This window comes from Phocoena sinus, chromosome 16 (assembly GCF_008692025.1).
Source record: "Phocoena sinus isolate mPhoSin1 chromosome 16, mPhoSin1.pri, whole genome shotgun sequence".
In the NCBI taxonomy this organism is placed as follows: Eukaryota; Metazoa; Chordata; class Mammalia; order Artiodactyla; family Phocoenidae; genus Phocoena; species Phocoena sinus.
Genome location: NC_045778.1, coordinates 73072489 through 73092919, shown reverse-complemented (window position 1 = coordinate 73092919; position 20431 = coordinate 73072489). Strand labels below are relative to the sequence as shown.

Here is a 20431-nt window from a genome sequence, read left to right as displayed (position 1 = left end):
AATAGTATCCATCTCATAGGCTTCTGAGAATTAAATGAGAAAACACATATAGAAAGTGTTTAGAATAGTGTCTGGCATTCTAGAGTAAGTGCTCACTTATTATAACCTATTGTTTCCCTTCTTATTGTGTCTTTGAATTCAGTCCTGACAGATATATTCCCACAAGTAATATTACTGGATCAAAGGTGAGAAGGTTTTTACGGCTCTGGAAATGTTTTGACAAATTGCTTTTGAAAAGACTGTGCCTCTTTCACCCCCATCAGCCACACCCGAGCAACAGCTGGTTGCTTTGCCCTGTCTTCCTGCGTAGTATATGCCATAATTCAAAGTGCCGATCTTAGAAGACGAAAATCGTGATGGACTCCATCTCTGGGCTTTGGGACCCTCCACCTACTCACTGCCATTCAGCTCAATCCTCCGCTCCCAGCCTAGAGGGCTCCCTCTTGCCTTGAGTGTGCCCTGTCCTGCTTGGCACTGCATTCTTCTGTAATTGTTTGGCACCATGATGATTTATTGAGATATTAACTTACGTATTGTTCTTACCGTGATGACTATCATTCTGTCCCCATTTCAAGATGGCAGCCAAGCTTGTTCCCTCCCACTCGTGGGTTTCATGTTGCAAGGTACTGTGGGAGCCACAGGCAGGCTCGTGGGGGCGCGGGCAGGGGCGAGGAGGTGATATGGGGCACTAACCCGAACACTGGGGCTGCCTGTCAGGATTCAAGCTCCAGCAGTTGAAGCACTGGGAGACGGGACCAGACGTCAGGTGGTGACGTGGAGTCTGGGAGAGCTGCCTCAGGGACCTGGGAAGGCAGGGGCTTTATCTGTTTCACTCCTTGCTGGATTCTGAGTTCGTAGCACAGTGGTAAGTGTTTAAAAATACTTTTCGAGGGACTTCCCTGGTGGCACAGTGGTTAAGAATCCTCCTGCCAATGCAGGGGACACGGGTTCAAGCCCTGGTCCGGGAAGATCCCACATGCCGCAGAGCAACTAAGCCCGTGCGCCACGACTACTGAGACTGCATGCCACAAAACTACTGAAGCCCACATGCTGCATCGAAGAGTAGCCCCTGCTTACTGCAACTAGAGAAAGCCCATGCCCAGCATCTAAGACCCAACGCAGCCAAAAATAAATAAATAAATAACTTTTAAAAATTACTTTTCGAATGAATGAATGGATGGATCTGTGTTGAGGGCAGGACCTCTGTGGGTGGCTATGAGCTTGAAGCCAGGGTTCTGGTCAAGGGCCCTGGGTTCAGGGTGGGGCTTGCTTTGGAGGGAGTGGAGGAACTGGGCTCCAGAGTAGGGGTCAGAGTAGACACCCAAGCCTAGGAGTTCCTACAGTCATGGGAAGAGGAGAGGAGGGGATGGTGGAACTTGGGTCCCAGGAGTGGTACTGGTCTGGCCCTTGGCAGCCTTGCCGGCGGTCATTCTAGGCCGTGCTGGCATCGCCCCCAGTCATGGTCATTGTATTCCAGCCTTGACCCTTGGTATGGGTGGTAGCAGCATGACCGGAGAAGGCGAAGGCCCCAAGGGCGTCAGTCAGGACCAGTAACTGTGGTGGACACGACTGTTGCCCCCACAAGCTTGGCTGTGTAAGGAGTGCCCCGACACCTCTTTAAAACCATGTGCTTTGACTCTAAGCCCCTCGTCCTGCTGGGCTGGTGAGGACTTCTGACCTGATTGGGGCTCCTTCCCCTGGGCTGTGGTGTGTGCAGGTCCCAGGGGTCTCGTGCCGAGCAAAGTCTCCTGCAGCCTTTACTGCTGCCCACACTTGGCCTTGGGGGTCCGGGTGCCTCAACCAGCCCCGGCCGGTCCTTGGGTGGTCCTCACCGTCACTTCCCCCAGAGGTCCTCCGGGCTGCTTTGGGGCTGCACCCAGAGCCTGCAGACCTCCATCTCTCTGCCTGACCCCCGCAGGCAGCTCCCCTCCCCCAGTTTCCTGCCCGGCCTGTTCTCCCCTCTTCAGAGACTCAGTTTATTCTTCCCACCTCCTGGATCATCTAGCAGCAGCCCCTCGATGAGCTGGGCTCTCGTGGAAGCCCAGAGATTTTCTGCAAGCAACCTTTATTGCAGGCTCTGGGTACACGGGCTGCCTTTGAGCCAAGGGGGGTCCTCGGGCCCTGGCTTCCTTCTTGGGGGGGTGGGTGGGGACAGGTAAGAAAAATACAGCAAGAACAAAATGCAGATTAAGATCTCAGCAAATCACCTTGTCATCCCAGCATCGGCCGTTCTGGACATATGTACGAGTTTCAGAAATTTGTGCCAGTTGATGGATAATTCAGCGCCCCCCGCCCCCCAAAAATCTCCTGACTTTACAGAAAAAGGGAGCCTTCTGTGTGTTTTCTTGGTTTGTTTTGGTGAGCAGAAGACTTGAGAGAGTCTGAAGCACTGTTTACGGAGGCTGAATTCAGCTTGTGCTGCCCAGAACTGTCCTGGAGACTGCGGGTTGGTTAAAAGGTTTATCATTAAGTTAATATTGCATTGTCATTTCAGGTTCCCAAACTGGGAGATCTTTAACCGCTCTCCCCTCAGAAAACCCCTCAAATCCACCACTAAATTACAGTCAGCACTGATTTAAAAGAACAGCATGAAATCATTCATTAGGCAACAGGCCCAGCAAATCTGAGTTGTTTATTCCTAAGTCATTTACTAGCTAATTACATGCTGCATAAGGTAAGAGCGCAGCAGGGCTCCATTAAGAGTAAGTCCATCGTTGGGAGGCACCTTAACAGAATTTCACGTTTGGCGTTTCCCCCACTTTCAGTGACTGTGGACTGAGGCTTTTGGCAAGTGAGAGACCCGGAAATAGAATCACTGTTTTTATAACAATCCTGTTACCTTTAATGACCATTTTCTCCCCTTAAGTGCAGCAAAGTAGGGAAATATTGCCGTGCTCTTCGGTGCAGTTTTCCTACTGTGATTTTTTTCTTTTTTTTTGTTAAAAGCCCCAAGAGAGTGCATTTCTCTACCTGCTTATTTGCTACTGTCAAAAGAGAGCAAAATTCATGAAAAAACTCAACTGTCAAATCCCCAACAAGTATGCAGTTATTTCAGGCTGGTGTTTTAAGCAAAAATGGTTTTCATGGCAGAAACTTGCTTCTATTTTCTGAACAGGGGATTCGGGCTGGGGAGTATGTTTTTGCTTCCAGCTGTTTCACTTTCTCTGGGCGTCTGCCAGCAACACCCGTTCTAACACACAGAGGTGAATTTCCACTCGCAGGGCCCCAACGTCAGGCTGAATTAAATGCCAGCTTGGGTGCCCTTTTGGGCATCGCTTGGTGGGGTGGGAGCCCCAAGTAATTCCTCTTCCTGCCTCCCAAAGCCCATCATTCCAGGTTGTTACACTGGGGGCTGGGCAGCGGATGACAGAAGGACTTGGAAGGGAGGAGAAAATAGATGATCCTGTCCCCACCATAACACAGGGAAGAAAGATATAAAGGGAAGTAAGTGGTAATGTTCTTGAAAGATAAACAATTGACTGCCTGTCACCAATAATTGATGACAGAGATCCTGAAGAATGTGGCCATGATAAAAAATACATATGAAAGTGTACACATGCCATTTTCTCCTGACATATCATTGCTTTCCTCTTTGCAAGAATCTTCGCAGGATCAAATTAGAAGCACTATTTGCTGAAAGGCAATATTCTCCTCTCCAGGCTTGTGAAAGCAGAGCTCCCTGTCTCCCGGGAAGCCTTCGTTTGACTTTCATCTTGATATTGAATTTAAGCGTCGTATTTTATGAAAATGCATGCAGCCCCTGGCCCACCTGGTAATAACTACTGCCCCATGCAGTGGAAGTTTCATTCACCAGAAGGGCTAGGAGCAGACTCGTCTGATTATTTGAACTACAGTATTAATTAGCTAAAATCTTTCTCTGGTTTGAACAGTCCTTGGTGGGATTCTTCCTAAAGTGCATTTGCTTGCTTTGCTATCTTGCTCTGCGTTAAGAATACCATCGTGAACAGAATTGAATTCCTGGGGGAAGAGGGCTTCCTGTGGTTCTGCATGGCTTAGAGGGCAATGCTAAGACCAGCAGGTGGGAGCCAACATCAGTTCCCTGGGGGGCAGGCAAACTTCCTACCTCAGAGAGCTCTCAGAGAATAGAAATATTGGGCTGCCTTAGGAGGTAGGTAATGAGTCCCCGATTACTGGGGGAAACTGTTGGTGGAGCTACTTACCAATGGCGTCACTGAATCACGCAACGTTTACATTTGGTGACACCATGACCCACCCATAGCCCGTCATCCTCACCTGAGGGCATTTTTGTGGCATTGAAATCATTTTGCTTGCCCATTATGCTTTTGCTGGAAATGCTGGGGAATTCATGCCCCCTACCCCTGTGGCCCTCAACCAGTGACTGGTGGGTATAAATATCCCGGCTCCCTCACCCTTCTAACTCTGGGGTTTGTGTCTATACTGGCTCCCAGAGTTTCCCCAGGGGGATAATGTCTCAGTCACCTGCAGTGGCAGCCGTCTTGATAAAGCAACATTTATGGGTTAGGATTAGAATTAGGGTTAGGGATGCCTTCCCTTCTCGGCCTCACATCTCTCCTCTTGTACTCATCTGTCCTTTACTCCCCCAAACACTATACATCCTTATCACAAGGTCTGTGCCTGGGGGAGCCCTGAGGAAAAGGTAGCGACTATCTTTTCCAGACAACGTAAGGGCCCATGGCCTGACAGTGGGGCATCTTTGAAATTGGGTCTGGTGAACATGGTCCAGAACAAACAAACAGACACCCTACTGTGAGGGGCTTTCTCAGCCCTGATGAGAAGAGAAGTAATTCTCTGATGTCCCATGCCTGCTGTCCTCACACCCTTTGCCTTTGCAGCAGGGCCCTCACGGCCCGCCATCTGCCCTGCTACCCGCTGCCATCCCGCCTATGTTCCAGGAGACTATGCCATGGCTTTGTTTTCTCAGAACCCGTCTCCACCGTGTACCCCCACTGCTTCAGAAATGAGGAACCCACACTTGGCACCACAGTCCTTCCGGGTGCTCTGGGCCCACTTCCTTCTCCTGGGCATTCCTGAGAACGGCTCCCTGCCCGCTCAGGCTTCCTCTTGCCTCTTCCTGAGACAGCAGTCATTCTGGCCATCTTCTCTTTAGCTGCCAGGCTGTGATACTGAGGAGACTGCAAGGCCAAAGGAGCACCATTCTGAGTATTGACTTTTTTAAAAAAATTGTAGATTTAAGGACAGAAGCATCAGGAAAATGGGCTAAATACATCCTGGCCTCAACTGGATGTGAATACATTTAGAACCCTCCCTCCCTCCCTTCCTTCCTTCCTTCCTTCCCCCCTTCTTTCTTTTTTCTTCTTCATTTAGATTTCATTGTGTTTGTTTCCTTACCTTAAAAGAATTCTGCTTAACTGAAGCTCCTCAGAGCTGAGCATGCATGAGTTCCCAAGTTCTAGCTTTGAGAATGTTTCTGTGTTTCTGAGTGTCATAGGCAATGCCTGTCTCTGGGTGTTTTCACAGCATGAACAGCCCTGAGGCAGCTTCTTGTTCAAGGACTGGGGGAGAAATACTTGACTCAAACACAGTAAGTCAACTGTAAATGCCATGCTAAGTTGCAGATAGCTCTGTGGGCCTCGTCCCTAAAATGTGTGGGTGACACATTTCTGGCTGCTTCTGCCTTCTCTCCGTGGTACCCAAAGTGTGCCCCCCTCCACTTCCGGTGCATCAGAATTGGAGGACCTAGCCTGTTTGTCTCATCATGATTTACGGCCCTTTAAGTGATGTTAAATGCTCCGCCTCATTGTTGCCTGGAAGAGGTCTGATTTTCCTGGCTAACTAGTTAGTCTCTTAGATAGTATTTGCCTTGTCTATCCCAGAGAGTCTTTTTTTTTTTTTTTTTGGGCTGTGTTGGATCTTCATTGCTACACGCGGGCTTTCTCTAGTTGTGGTGAGCGGGGCTACTCTTTGGTGTGGTGCATGGGCTTCTCATTGCGATGCCTTCTCCTGTTGCAGAGCAGGAGCTCTAGGTGTGCAGGCTTCAGTAGTTGCAGCACGCAGGCTCGGTAGTTGTGGCCCACGGGCTCTAGAGCACAGGCTCGGTAGTTGTGGCACATGGGCTTAGTTGCTGCATGGCATGTAGGATCTTCCCAGACCAGGGGTCGAACCCATGTCTCCTGCATTGGCAGGAGCACCAGCAGGGAAGTCCCTATCCCAGAGAGTCTTATCCAAGGCACGGACCTCAGCATATCAACACAGTTCCAGTGAAGACGGACCCCTTCATTTTTGTTAGTGTGGATGGGGTTTTTCTTTGCTTCCCTTCATCTGCTAGAAGGTGCCCAGTAGGCTGGTCATTTTAAACTTGTAAAAACAGCATAGCGTTAAAATAGACACTAAAGAACATTTTTTTAAAAATTCTCTTAATCTTCTCCCTTCCCAAGGCAACACTTTTTATTGTTGCACGTTGTGATGTCAGGCTGACCCCATGTCCAACATGGCTTTTTCTCTTCACATTCTATCAGAAATGTTTTTCCATGTTTCTACGGAGGCTTCACAGTGATTCCTTTAATGGCTGCAAAATCTGTGTGCTGGTTTCCTGAACTGCCCCTTTGCTCTTGGTAATCGAGGGCCTTTCCAATCTTGGGCTCCTGCAGTGAACATCTTCACAAAGAAAACTTTCTGTTTTCATTTAATTACTCCCTTAGCATATAGTCCACAAGAGAAATTTCTGGGCCAAGGCGTGGAGATGCTCCTCTGGCTTTTGATCATTTGGACATTGCTTTCCAGAAAGGGAATCAATGTACTCTACCATCCCTGGGGGCTCCATGCAGCCTGTGAGAGCTGCATGTGCAGAAACCAGTCTATAAGGATTCCTAGCTCTCTCTTCTGTTCAGAGCCTCAAAAATCATCCCCATCCTCCTGAGGAAGTGTTGGAAATGACATCTTCAACCAAAAAAAAAAAAAAAAAATAAACCTACACGAAAAAGACAAACAAAAAAACCCCAACTCTGGCATCACACGCTACCTAACGAAGACGTAAGTGCCCCTGAGGGTTAATGATGATGGTCAAAACACACACTTGGGTGCTAGGCAATGGCTTGCTCTCTCACATTATTTTCTTAACTCTTCTAGCAGCTCTCCAAGGTGGGTGTTTATTATCCCCAGGGAAAGATGAGCAAACTGAGGCTCCGAGAGATGAAGTAACTTGCTTCAGGTAATGACTAGTGTCAGAGCCAGGATTGAATTTTCATCTACCTTGCTTTATAGGAACAAAAATTGTGATACCAGGGTACTTAAATGTGTATTTGAAGGACACATCATGAAGATCAGCATCAGCTTCAGTGCATCTTTGAGAAAAGGACTGTCCCTGTGGGGATGAGACAGTCTGAGGGTCAGCCTGAAGCTGATTCAGTCTAGACTCATAAGCCCAGGAGAAAAAAACTCACAGACACAATGACAGGATATGGCTGATCAGGGAAGCCCAACACCAGCTAATAATCTGCAAGTGCTATAGCCTAAGTGAGCCCGTAATTGGGGAAATCAAAATAGTTTGGGGAGTCAAGAAAGGCTTCCTGGAGGAGGTGTTGTTTGAGCTGCAATTCAAAGGATAACAGAATCTAGAAGAAGAGTATGGTGGGAGAGGTGGGGAGACCATTCTAGCAAGGAAGTAGTGTGTGCAAAGGCCTTCTACCCTTTGCTCTTTGCTAGACCCATAGAGAAGTAGGATTTTAAGTTTTGTCCAGATTTTTCTCGTTGTTACCACAGGATCAAAAGTCTTTTCCATTCTTCTACATTCTAAATATCAACAAAGCTCTGGAAAATGTCCTTAAAGGGGGGGTGTGGGCCCTTCTCATCCTCTTTCCCCCTTTCTGGGCTGGGAACACACATGACTAGTGCTACATCAGCTGTCTTAGTCTTGGCAGCAGAGAGCACTCCTAGCTCTGGCACGGGGCAGAAAGTGAGGAATAAGGGGATTGCTATACAAACCCTGGACTGCTGACTTCCAGAATCTTGATATGGGAAACTAAGACCTTGAGCGCTTAAGCCATGGATACTTTTCATTTTCTGATTCATGCAGCCAAACTTATTTCCAGAGCATAGAACCAGCTTTTGGGATTTTGTGGGGCTACTCAGGGTAGGTAGTGAAGGGGAGAATGGTAGAAGGTGGAAGCAAGCCAGAAGGCTCTACAAAGACAGGGTAGCTGGGGAGGGGACAGGATGTAACTAGTCTAAGGCCAGGGTGGCTGAGGTGGAAGGGGGGCTACGAGGTATGCTGGGAGGTTTGCAGGGAGAAAATGTATATTATTTTTAAGCAGCCTTGGTTTGTGTTGTGTGATGTAGCTTCCCCTTTGATAGTTCCCAAAGAGGCCTTCTGTAATGGACCTACATTTCTTTCCAAAGCTGTAAGGAGTTGGGTCTGGGTTTCTTTAGGTGCAGCCCTGTGCTGAGACGGGCCCAGTTTTATTTAGGTTCCAGAAAATAATTTGAAGGGAGCCCTAGGACTGAAGGTGATTTGGTTACTGAGTGTCCCCTGGGGAGGGATAGTTCAACAGCGTCAGGGCCACAGAATGTCCAATCTGGAAGGGTCTTGGGCAGCCATCCACCTACTCCCCTCTGTTGCAGATGGAGGCAGTATCTGCCTTGACTGAGACTTGCTGTCACTGCCCATTTTCTCCTTTGGACCAGGTTGTTTAATGGCTGGACTTCCCATCTCAGCTTCTAGGAACTCATCCCCTCTCAGCCTAGCTAGGAGTCAACAATCAACAAACTCAACCTTATCTGTATCTCTGTTTCCCAAATGGGAATTCAGCCTTGTGAACTTGACACACATGATTTTTATCATTTCTAGCATCTTCATTGAAAGACTGGAATGGAAGGGAACTCCCTTGGCCAACCCAGGGGAGGAAACTGTGGCCCATGGAGGGGAAGTGACTCATCCAAGGGCATATAGCCAGTGGGACCTGGGCTGGCATTAGAACGTAACAGCTCATAGCTCATGATCCAGAGCACTTCCCACACCCTCAACGCGAGGTGGTGTGGAGCGAGGGAAACAACATTAGAAGCCAGTTAGACTGGCTTTTTATCCTGGCTACCCTCTGAATTATTGCTGACCTTCTTTCCATCCCTTTGGAGGCTTTCCTCTCCTTCGTGGCAGCAGAGAGATGGAAGGCAGTTGCAGCAGCGGATTTACCCTGACCGCAAAAACAAATTCCACCATCTCCCAGTCCTTTCCTATACTGATGGTCCCAGGTAGAACAGGTGAGGCAACATGAATTCATAAGAATGCTTTATTTAACTCAGTGGTTCTCAGTGGAAGGGGGAGATTTTACATACACACCCCTTCCCCTCCACTTGCCCTGTAATATTTGGCAATGCCTGGAGACAATTTTGGTTGGCACAAGGGGGGTTGGGATGGAATTGGAGAATGCTACTGGCATCTAGTGGGTAGAGGCCAAGGATGCTGCTAAACATCCTACAATGTACAAGACAGCACCCCCCCCCCAACCCCCATGACAAAGGATCATCCAGGCTGAGTTGGTAATACCCTGATAACCTAACCATGAAAGCAGTAGGAGCTGTATCAGGTCTGTGGCACCAAAGAGGCACCAAGCACACAGGCTCAGTACAGGCCCTTTCAGTTACAGCTTAAGTCCATCTGTGATCTCATTCTTCATCCACATCCTAATTGTTTCCCCAGTGTCCCCCATTCGCAAGTGTGGAACTGTAAAGGCTAGAACTTCCCGAACTGTAATATGCGTGTGAATCATCTGGCGATCTTGATAACTTGCAGATTCCGGTTTGGCGAGTCTGGGATGGGGTCCGAGATTCCGCATTTCTAACGTCTTGGGTGATGCCAAGGCTGCTGGTCCCCAGACCAGATTTGAGTAGCAGTGAGTAAGACCATGTGTTGCTCTTCCCCTGATGACTGTTTACTTCCTGCATGTGGCTTTCCTTATTGTATCACTAACATGCTGGGGGGCGGCATGTTTTGTCACTGGGATACCCCGGAGAGGGGCTGCCAAGTTCAGTCTCAGCTGGACCCTCTGCTCTACTGGCTGTATTCCAACTTGGCTCACCTCCTCTCGAGGTTGTAAGAATGTAAACAAAAAGCCCAGGAGATTTGATGGAGTAATGCCGGCCAGTTCCTCCGAGTTATTCTGTCAGCTTTCCCCAATAGCCCCTCTGAGTGGACTCACGTAACATATTTCATTTCCACTAACTAAGTCTAATAAATTTCCCTCCTAAAATAAAACATTAAAAAAATATTTATTTAATTTGGCTGCGCCGGGTCTCAGGTGTAGCACGTGGGATCTTCGTTGCGGCACGTTAGTTGCGGCACGCGGACCTCTCAGTTGCAGCATGTGGACCTCTTAGTTGTGGCATGCATGTGGGATTTAGTTCCCTGACCAGGGATCAAACCTGGGCCCCCTGCATTGGGAGCGTGGAGTACTGCCCACTGGACCACCGAGGAAGTCCTAAAATAAAATATTTTAATTTTGATGAATAGTACTCAATTCTTCCACCAAATATCAATATCTTTAAAATTTCATATATCTCTATAAAAAGAAGTCGACTGCTGCACCCTTAGCTCATGATCAATATTCTCTGTTAACCAACATCAGCAAGTCACTCAACCGTCTGAGCTTCACTTTTCTCACATGGAAAATGGAGCTAATAATTCCTACTTTGCAGTGTGATAGGCATTACCTACAATCATGCTATCTTTCTCTTGCTAGCTGATCTGGCTTAATCAGATGTGGTAAGATGACAGACACGGAAACAATTGCCTTGAAAGAAGAGTTTATTACTCACAGTTCCCCAAACAAGGGGGCACACGGTGCCCTGCAGGCCCACATGGGGAAGCACCTGGGTGGGCCAGGAGTGAAGGAGTGAAGGGAGAGCACGGTCAGAGCGTTTATTGAGGTTTCCATGGGAAGGAATGCATGGGCAGGGTAGGCAAGTTTGAGCAAGTTTAGGATTGTATAGTTTGAATAACATCAGTGGGCTCTGGGCTATAAGGGTGGTCTCTATATGTCTGGCACCCGGCCTGGTGGTGATTTAGGACAGGGGAAACATTAACATGGTATTAGAAAGCTAGATAAAGGAGGAGGTGGATTTATGGGCTTTGGATTGGTTCGGTTTGCATAGGAATAGCATACGGAAGGCAAGGTGTTTGCTGTCTTTAGGAATTAGTCAGCCCTGGGAGGGTCAGTCTCTCCAAGATCAGCAAGGCCCCAAGATGTCAAAGCATTATAAAATACAGCAAATAAAAAATTAAATAAAAAACTTGATCAATACATGGTGTCAAGCATGGCTTTGGTCATTAACACCCCCCCCCCTTACAGACTGCTCCTCACCACCTCAACTGAAGAGACAACTTATGTAAATGCGGTGGCTTCCAACCAGATGGCTGCCCCTATGTCCCTCCTCTGGAAGACTTCTCCTGCTGCCTCTTCTTTGTAGGAAGTCAGTGATAGCGCTGCTTCCAATTCACAGAATTTCCAAATGGCTGTGTAATCATAGACCCATGAAAGCGTGAGCCCTGGTGTTCACAGGAAGAGGAGAAAAATCCCAGCTCCTTGCCCTTGTGAAGCCGAATGACTGCTTCTGCATTTCCTTTTCATGCTGGTAGAATAAGGCTAATTTTGACTTCCCAGCAGCTCTGACTCCAAGTGAATAACTAGAAGCAGCAAGCAACAGGATTGGGGCCTGCTGGTGCAGTTAGAAATAAACAGCATGTGCATGGATTCCAGAGGAAAGCTGCTCTTTGTGGGGGAGGAGAGAGGGGTGGTGGGTACTGGGAACAGACGAATCTTCATCCTGCCTTAGCACTAGGGCTGCTTCTCAGAAAGAGAGCTCACAGCACTATAGAACTGCCTTCCTTGTGAAGTTTAAAAATCTCAAGAGAAGCGATGTCAACAAACAGCCATTTGAGGACAGCGGGGGTGTATGGGGGCTGGTGAGGCAGGTGTCATTATTACCTTGGAGCTCAGTGGGACACGGGCTGCTGGGCTCCCCGTTGCTGGGCTGCCTCAGGGGAGAGGGGGCCTGCACCCAGTAGGGTGCTTTTGATTGCAATGAACAGATGAACCAACTTAACGTAGCTTCCAGGGTTGTCTGACATTGCACTTCAGAAGGTCATCACGGATGCTTGGTCCTTTCTACCTCTCTCTTCCTCCATCCACAGTGTCAGTTTTGTTCTAGGGCTGGTTCCCTTCTTTGTAGGATTGCTGCCAGCAGCAAGCTGGGCTATCTTCTTCCCCATTTATTTTAGGAAGAGAGAGAAGCTTCCTAGTCTTGTTCTTAAAAGTAAGGAAGCATAAGACATGAAGCCCTAGCAGACTTCTTATCGTGTCTCATTGGCTAGAACTGTTCCCCAGGCCCAGGGGAATGGCATATGCTGATCAGCTTAGGCCTGAGCTCTTGCTCCAGCTGCTGAAGAAGGGAGATGGGATTTCATTTTCGTTGGGTTTGCATTGACTAAATGGGGCCCACCTGGAGGCAGGGTCAGTCCCTGAAACTGAACTGTGGCCACACAGTGGGGGAGGGGGATAGATATCGGGGAGTCAACCACCACGTCGACTGTAGCATCTTATCACTGGAGCCAGGAGTTGTGGGCTCAACCACTTGCTAGCTGTGTGACTTTGGGCAAGTGGCTTAACCTCTCTGAGCCTGTTTTTCACATTTTTATTTTAAATGGGAGAAAAATATGTTTTACTTAATTTTCAGACCGTGAGGGTCAATGAGGTATTGGGTGTAAAAGCCCTTTTAAGGTGCACATGTGAGGAATCAGGAACATCTGTCTCTTGACCAGCTCCTTCCAGATAAATTAAGCAGACCAATCCCTGCCTACTAGAGATGATGGTTCAAGATGGTGCAGAAGCAGAGAGAAGAGGGGTTTACAGATGAGAATGAGTTAAGGGCAAAATAGGAAGACTGGAGAAGTGAAAGGAGTCCAAGAAAGTGACGCCGTGTCCTTCTTTGTGCCACTGCTGCTGATGTGAACTTTGATCACTTGGTCCGGGTGGTGTCCGCGAGACTTCTCCACTTTCATAGTTAATGTTTTCCCCTTTGTAAGTAATTAGCATTTTGTGGGGAAGTCTTTGAGGTAAATATTTTGTTTATCCTCAAATTTTTATCCACAAGTTTTAGCATCCGCTAATGATTCTTGCCTGAATTATTATTATTAATTATTACTATGATGCTTGCCAAATTGAGATTGTCTAACTGTATCATTCCCTATTTTATTAGCCTCTGTCCCAGCTTAAATCTAAGAGCCTGAGTCTCATCCTTGGTCTTAAATGGGGGCATTTTTGGTTTTCAGTGGAACTAAACTCCTAACCACCTCTGCCTCCTTCTAGACCGGCAGCCAAATAGCTCCAACCTTCAGTTCATTTTGTTTTATTTTCTTGAGTTTTGGTCCTTGGAGATATTTATTTTGTTTTCAATGAGGGTGTGTCTTCTTAATTTTCTCTTTTTATATTTCATTTGTTATTACTTTGAATTTGGGATTGGGGCGTGATGTTCAGTATAGGTACTTGAATGACATTTTGTCTGGATTCCATAAAAAAAGGGAGATGGTGGTTGCTCAGAGGGATGTCAACAAAAAATTATGTCCTACTTTAGTCATATATGCCAGGGTGGCAATAGAGGAATGACAAACAGACCACTGGGCAGTGATTCAAGAATCCTTGGACTTATTTCCTGTAATATCCTCTATCTGCTAACTTGCTGTGTGACAGTGGACAAATGACTTAGGTTCTCTGGGCCTCAGTGCCCTCCACTGAAAAACAGTGCTGTTAGACTACTTAACCTACAAGGTCCTTGGCAGCTCTAGAGTTCCAGGAGTCTACAGGGGATAGTTTAAAACAATGCTCTCTGTTACAGTTGGAAGGACTGTTGAGAGTATTTGTTCAGTTCAGGCAAATGGTAAATGTGTCGGCCACTCTAATGAAATGAGTACATTTTTGCTCTAAATGTCATGGATGTTTATTATCAGATTAAACTACAGCAGATCTAATTTTAGCTCTTCCAATTCAAGAGGAGCAATGAAGATTAAATGTTAGGCATAATTAAAGATGCAGATGTAGTTACATTGAATTATAAACCTCATTAAGTGCAACGTCCCAGGAAGGCCCCTGAGACCAGCTACAAAGGACTTCTAGTTGCAACACTGCAGTTAATAAAATATTGTAAAGTAGATCTCACTCCAAAAATATTACGACTTGGATGCAAGGAGTTTTTAAAAGCATGGTTGGAGTTGGTTTCAGGGGTAATTTCTTTGCAGATGGTTGGAAGGGAAAACTTTTCCTCAGTATCTCCACAGAGAGCCTCATCATTGGGGATTGGTGCTCCCCCTTCAATCTCCCAACGTGGGTTCTAGTCTCCTGGGTCAGCAAGAAGGGCAACTTCAAGGTCAGTCAGATTTCATTCCAGAGTCAGTAGTAAGTGGAGTTGGTGGAGAGAGCAGAGGTTTACTACGGACTAGAAAGCCATGCTTTTATATATGTAGAGAGAAAGGTTCTCTTGGTGACATTTTCTTTTCTGTCTGTAAGGATAATACATTATCATTTTACAAATTCATACAGTACAGAATAGGATAAAGAAGTAAAAAAAATCCAACTACTTCAAGATAATCACTGTTAATATTTTGATGCATAGATCTCTCCCTCCATCCCTCCCTCCCTCTCTCTCATACTCAATAAAAACAATAGATCCACCTTAAAACCTGTTTTTCCATCTACTTTTTCATTTAACATGAAGTAGACATCTTTCCATGTCAATAAATATTGATATATATTACCTTTTCTAATGGCTAATGATATTCCATTGTATGGATTTAATTTTTGAAAACAAATCCACCATTACTGAGCACTTAGATCTTTCCAAAAGAAGTTTTCTGTTTTTTAACTATTGTAAATAACACTGTAAGGGACATCCTTATTCATGCATCTTTGCATCTTCATTGGATTACCTCCTTAGGATAAGTTCCTAAAAAAGGATTAGGCAGGGTCCGTTATCTAGTTGCATAATAATGCTGTGCAATGAACGACCTCAAACTTAGTAGCTTAAAACAATAAGCATTTATTTTGCTCTTGAGTCTGGGGGTTGGCAATTTAGGTGGTGCTTGACTGGGCTGTTCTGGGCTTGGCTGGTCTCACTCACATGTCTGTAGTCAGCTGCAGGTTGGGTGGCCTCAGCTGGTCTTGGCTGGGACAGTCTGGGTGGCTCAGCTTTGCTCTGTGGCCCAGACATGTTCTCAGGGCAAAGGCAGAAGAAGAGGGAAAGCAGAAACAAGTAAGGGCTTTTTTTTAAGTATCCGCTTGAGACCAGTCCACTAACATCGCATTGGCCAAAGCAAATCACGTGGCTGACTGCAACCTTAAGAGGTAAAGATGGGAGGAACCACAAAGTCACGTTTCAGAAGGCTTGGATACAGGGTGGGGTGTTGATTTGGGGTCTCCCCCATTGGCAGTCAAAGCACATGCACATTTAACATTTTGATGCATACTTACGCACTGTCCAGCTGATGTTTACACTGCCACCAATGATGATGAGCTACCCTTTGTGGAGTCTTCAGTTAATGGGCCCAACTTCTGCTTCCTGATGGGCATTCTCTGCTCAGGGAGACCCGTCTCTCTCCTCGCTGTCCCATGAGCATCTCGTGCTGATTCTTCTCCAGGCTCCTGCTGCTTTCTCCTATCTCAAATGTTCTTCCTCCGTCTATCCTACCCATGTCCCACCCACCGTATATCCAAATCCTGCACATTTTTCAAGGCTCACCTCTATCAACTCTGCAACTCCCAGGGATGTTGCCTTCCTCTGAGCTGTGGTAGAGCAGGTAGGGTGACCAACTTGTTCCAGTCTGCCCAAGATTTTACTGGTTTTAAAAACGTAAAGTCCTGCATCTCAGGAACTCCCTCAGTGCTGGGCAAACCCAGCCAGTTGGTCACCATAAGAGAGGGGGTTGGCAAACTTTCAAGGGTCAGACAGTGACTATTTTAGGCCACATGATCTCTGTTTCAACTACTTGGCTCTGCCAATGCAGCATGAAAGCCACCATATAGACAGTATGCCCCAAACGGGTGTGTCTGTGTTTCAATAAAACTTTATTTACAGAAACAGGCAGTGGACTGTTTGCTCCATGTGCCATAGTTTTCTGATTCCTGCTTTAGGGCTTAACATTTGTTCTGCACAATTTAATCCTACATCATATTTTCTCTTATGTTGTTTCATGTGGATTTGTCTTGTCTCCTTGTTTGGAATGTAAGGGAAGTATAATATCTTGACAGCATGCTCTGTCACTTAACAGCTATGTGAACCTTTCTGGCCTCAGTTTCCTCATCTGTCAAATGGGATAATACATAATGGTATTGACCTCATAGGGATTTCTGAAGACTAAATGAGTTAATCTTTGTACAGACCCTGGTGCACCTGGCACATCGTGAGGACTCAGTAAATGTGAGCAGCTACCATCACCACCACCACTACCATGATCAACCCATGTGACTTCTGGAGGAGCTAGCACAGTTCTGGTTACAGAAGAGGCTCAGTAAATAGAATCATAAAGATAGATGATGTTAAAGAGGGAAGGCTCTTCAAGAATGTCTCATTTAGGGCTTCCTTGGTGGCGCAGTGGTTGAGAGTCCACCTGCCGATACAGCGGACGTGGGTTCGTGCCCCGGTCCGGGAAGATCCCACATGCCGTGGAGCAGCTGGGCCCGTGAGCCATGGCCACTGAGCCTGTGCGTCCGGAGCCTGTGCTCCACAATGGGAGAGGCCACAACAGTGAGAGGCCCGCGTACCGCTAAAAAAAAAAAAAAAAAAAAAAGAATGTCTTATTTAACACCCTCAGTTTAGAGATGAGCATTGTGGAGTTACTCCTGTGCTAAGGACGGTGGGATGCTATCCATCACAACCGACAGTGCCCCCCCCCACATGTTACCCACCTTCATCCCGTGGTTACCCATCAGCCCCTGCATGCCCAGAGGCCAAATTCCAGCTTCTATGTCATGGGCAGTCCACGGAGAAGGCCAGCTTTTGTCTTGTTTTCGGTCCCCTGGTCTTTTCCTTGGGATGGTGTTCACTCACCTGAGCTGTGCAGGTGAGGCTTAGAAGAGGACCAACCTGAGGTTGTAGCTGGGAGGTCCAGCACAGGTGGAGTCAGGTGCTAGTAGTGTGTTGAAAGTGGTCAGAACTAAGGCCGTGGGTGCACAGGTGTGCTGGGCTTGCCTCAAGTTGGGGCCTGGCATGTGGTGTGCGGGGAGACACTTGGCTCAGGCAGGCCAGACAGGGCCCTGGACTACACTGTGCCCTTCTCTTAGGGTGGGAGGCGAGAAGGGGAGACCCCATGGGAGATGCTGGTCCAGTGACCCCTTTGGTCAAGTCTCTGCCACCTGGTTCTTCTTCAGGCGCATCTCATCGGGATACTTCTTCCATCCTGGTGCTGGTTCAGCTTTGATCTGGGAAAATAAAATGCCAGGCTGCTGGGTCCCCAGCTGCCATCTTCTGCAGCAAGAGTGAGACTTCATGATCCTGCTGGCTCACGCGCACTTCATTTCCCGGTAATTAAACAAGTGGAGATCAAAGCCGACAAATCTCCCCCATCTCTCAGCGCAGTAGATGAAAGGTAAATATTTCCAGCAACAGTTTTTTTTTTCCTCATTAAAAGTGAGATGTGAAATGTCTTCTCCTTACTTTGAAGAATACTGATAAGTTCAAGGTCACTCCAGCTAAGATATTTAGTTTGACTATCTTTATTATTCCACACCAATTGTTGGTCTGTAAAAAATTGGGTTAACTTGAGGGGATTGCAGAGGCTAAATCATAGCAAATAAGTCAGAAGACAAAGGAAAGTAAAGAATGATACCAAGATGGTAACTGGTCCGCACTGTGGGAACCTACACCTTGTGTATTATCTTCTCGTTGCCGGGCAGGTGCAAGGGCTTCTGAGGCCAGTATCTAAGATGGGTCCTGGAGTCCTACATATGGAATCTCAGGCAGATGGCCCGATGCTCTCCCGGCTGGGCTCCAGAAGAGACCATTGAGATCTGCTGTTTTCTTTGTAAACGAAAGAACCCATCCCTGAGGCCATGAATCTGGGGGAGCTGGTCTATCCAACCTGGGTCCACAAATGCCTGCTGGGTGTCATCAGGCTCTTTTCAGTGCAAAGAACACACCTCCCTTGAGGAGGTGGCTACTGTAAAGACACCGCAGGGACTCGGAATCAGAACAGGAATTCGAGTATGGCTCAAGGAGCCCACAGAGCCTTGGGAAGGAAGAAGACAGCCGCTTCCTGCTCTCTTCTGACTGCCCTCCCTGGCTTATCCATCCTTGCTGCCTCCTCCGACTTCCACCTGCTCACCAGCTCTCGGGGCTGCTCTGAGTGCAGGCCTCCCCCATGTCCCTCTCTGTCCGTCTCTCACAGCTCACCTCTTCAGTCCCTCGTTCTCCGGTTCCAGACTCCAGGGAGAGAGGGAGAGAGAGAGATCTGGCTGACCTGGGCTGTCCTGTGGAGTGAAGTCACAGGTTTCTGGCCAGGCGAGGGGTGTTCCAGGCCACGCCCCCACCCAGCTAGCTGTAAGGGTGGGGCCTTGTCCCCAGAGTCACACGGTAAAAACATGCCAGCTGCCCCTCAGCAGCGGATGTGGGTGTGAGATTCTCCTCATGAGGGACTCTGGTGGTGTGAGGCTGCGATGGGCGTTTTAAGGGGTGTCAGAGCGGGACCAAGAGGCTGATGGCTTGGGTTGGACTCTTGGCTGGCTTTTTATCAGCTGTTTTGTTGGTTTGTTTTTGAGATGTAATTCACATACCATAGTATTCACCGTTGTTTTTTTTTTTAATTAATTTATTTATTTTTGCGGTACGCGGGCCTCTCGCCGCTGTGGCCTCTCCCGTTGCGGAGCACAGGCTCCGGACGCGCAGGCCCAGCGGCCATGGCTCACGGGCCCAGCCGCTCCGCGGCATGTGGGATCTTCCCGAACCGGGGCATTAACCCGTGTGCCCTGCCTCGGCAGGCGGACTCTCAACCACGGCGCCACCAGGGGAAGCCCCTATTCACCGTTTTAAAGTGCACAATTCAGTGGTTTTCATTATATTTACGAGGCTTGGAGACCATCACCACTGTCTAATTCCAGAACATTTGCATCACTCGCTGCACTCAGGGATTTCCCCGGCGGTCCAGTGGTTAAGGTTCCGTGCTTCCAGGTGCCCGGACGAGGGACGGAGCTGGGAGACGGCGTCCGGAGCGGCTCGCTGGCTCGCGTTGGCACCCGTCGCATCTGGGGCTTTCCGGAGCCGGCTGAGCCCGAGGAAAGGTGGTGAGGTCTCCGACTGACGGCGGACGTGGCGGCTCAGTCCCATGAGGTCAGTCACCGTTACTCTCAACGGCGCCGTTTTGCCCAAACCAGTGAAAGGTCCTTCTCCCTGCTCCGTGTGTTCTCCCTGTGATCCCCGTTCTCTCTGTCGGGATGCTCATCAGCAAGAACTTTGCTGCCCTGCTTGAGGAGCATGATATTTTTGTTCCAGGGGATGATGGTGATGACTAACAGGGCATGGAGGAAGTGTAGAAAGGAGAAAGTCCTGACTCAGGAAATGGTGATGCTCGCACCCTCTCCTCCTTCCCTGTCAGCACGTGGGAAAGCACCAGGGAAAACCCGCAGCCTCCCAACCCTAGTGAAGCCTCCTGCATGGTCTGTGACCGTAGCTCAGATCCCCAGGCTCCGGGAGGCTCCTGGAGATGTGCTGCCCACCGAGCATAATCAAATTATGAATAAACATAATAAATACCAAAAAAAAAAAAAAGGATTCTGTGCTTCCACTGCAGCGGGCACGGGTTCCAGGAACTAAGATCCCACATGCCGTGCAGTGCTGACAAAAAATTAAAAAAAAATAACTTTGCACTCAAAGCAGATCCTTCCCGTTTCCCCTCCCCCGGCCAGCCACTGATCTACTTTCTGTCCCTATGGATTTGCCTTTTCTGGACATTTCATGTAAATGGAGTCATACAATATGTCGCTTTTTGTGTTTGTCTTCTTTTACTTAGCATAATAATTTCAAGGTTTGTGTATATTGTGTAGCACGAATCAGTACTATGCCTGAATTATATTTAATTTACGGATATACCATATTTCATTTTTCCATTCATCAGTTGACGGACATTTGTGTTGTTTCTACTTTTTGGCTATTATGAATAATGCTGCTATGAATATTTGTGTACAGTTTTTAGGTGAACACGTATTTTCATTTCTCTTGAGTAGATATCTAGGAGTGGAATTGCTGAGTTATATGACACTTCTATATTTACCTTTTTTGTTTTTGGCCACACCACTTCCTAACCACTGGACCACCAGGGAATTCCCTATATTTTTCTTTCTGAGGAACTGCCAGACTGTTTGCCAAAGTGTCTGCACCATTTTACATTCCCACCAACAGCATACGAGAGCTCCAACTTTTCCATATCCTCGCCAACACC

At 47.6% G+C, this 20431-nt stretch overlaps 1 pseudogene; it reads left to right on the top strand.

Annotated features, from left to right (window-relative positions):
• Positions 1–1506: 1506 nt before the first annotated feature.
• On the top strand, positions 1507–20038 carry LOC116741338 (annotated as a pseudogene).
• The last annotated feature ends 393 nt before the right edge of the window (positions 20039–20431 follow it).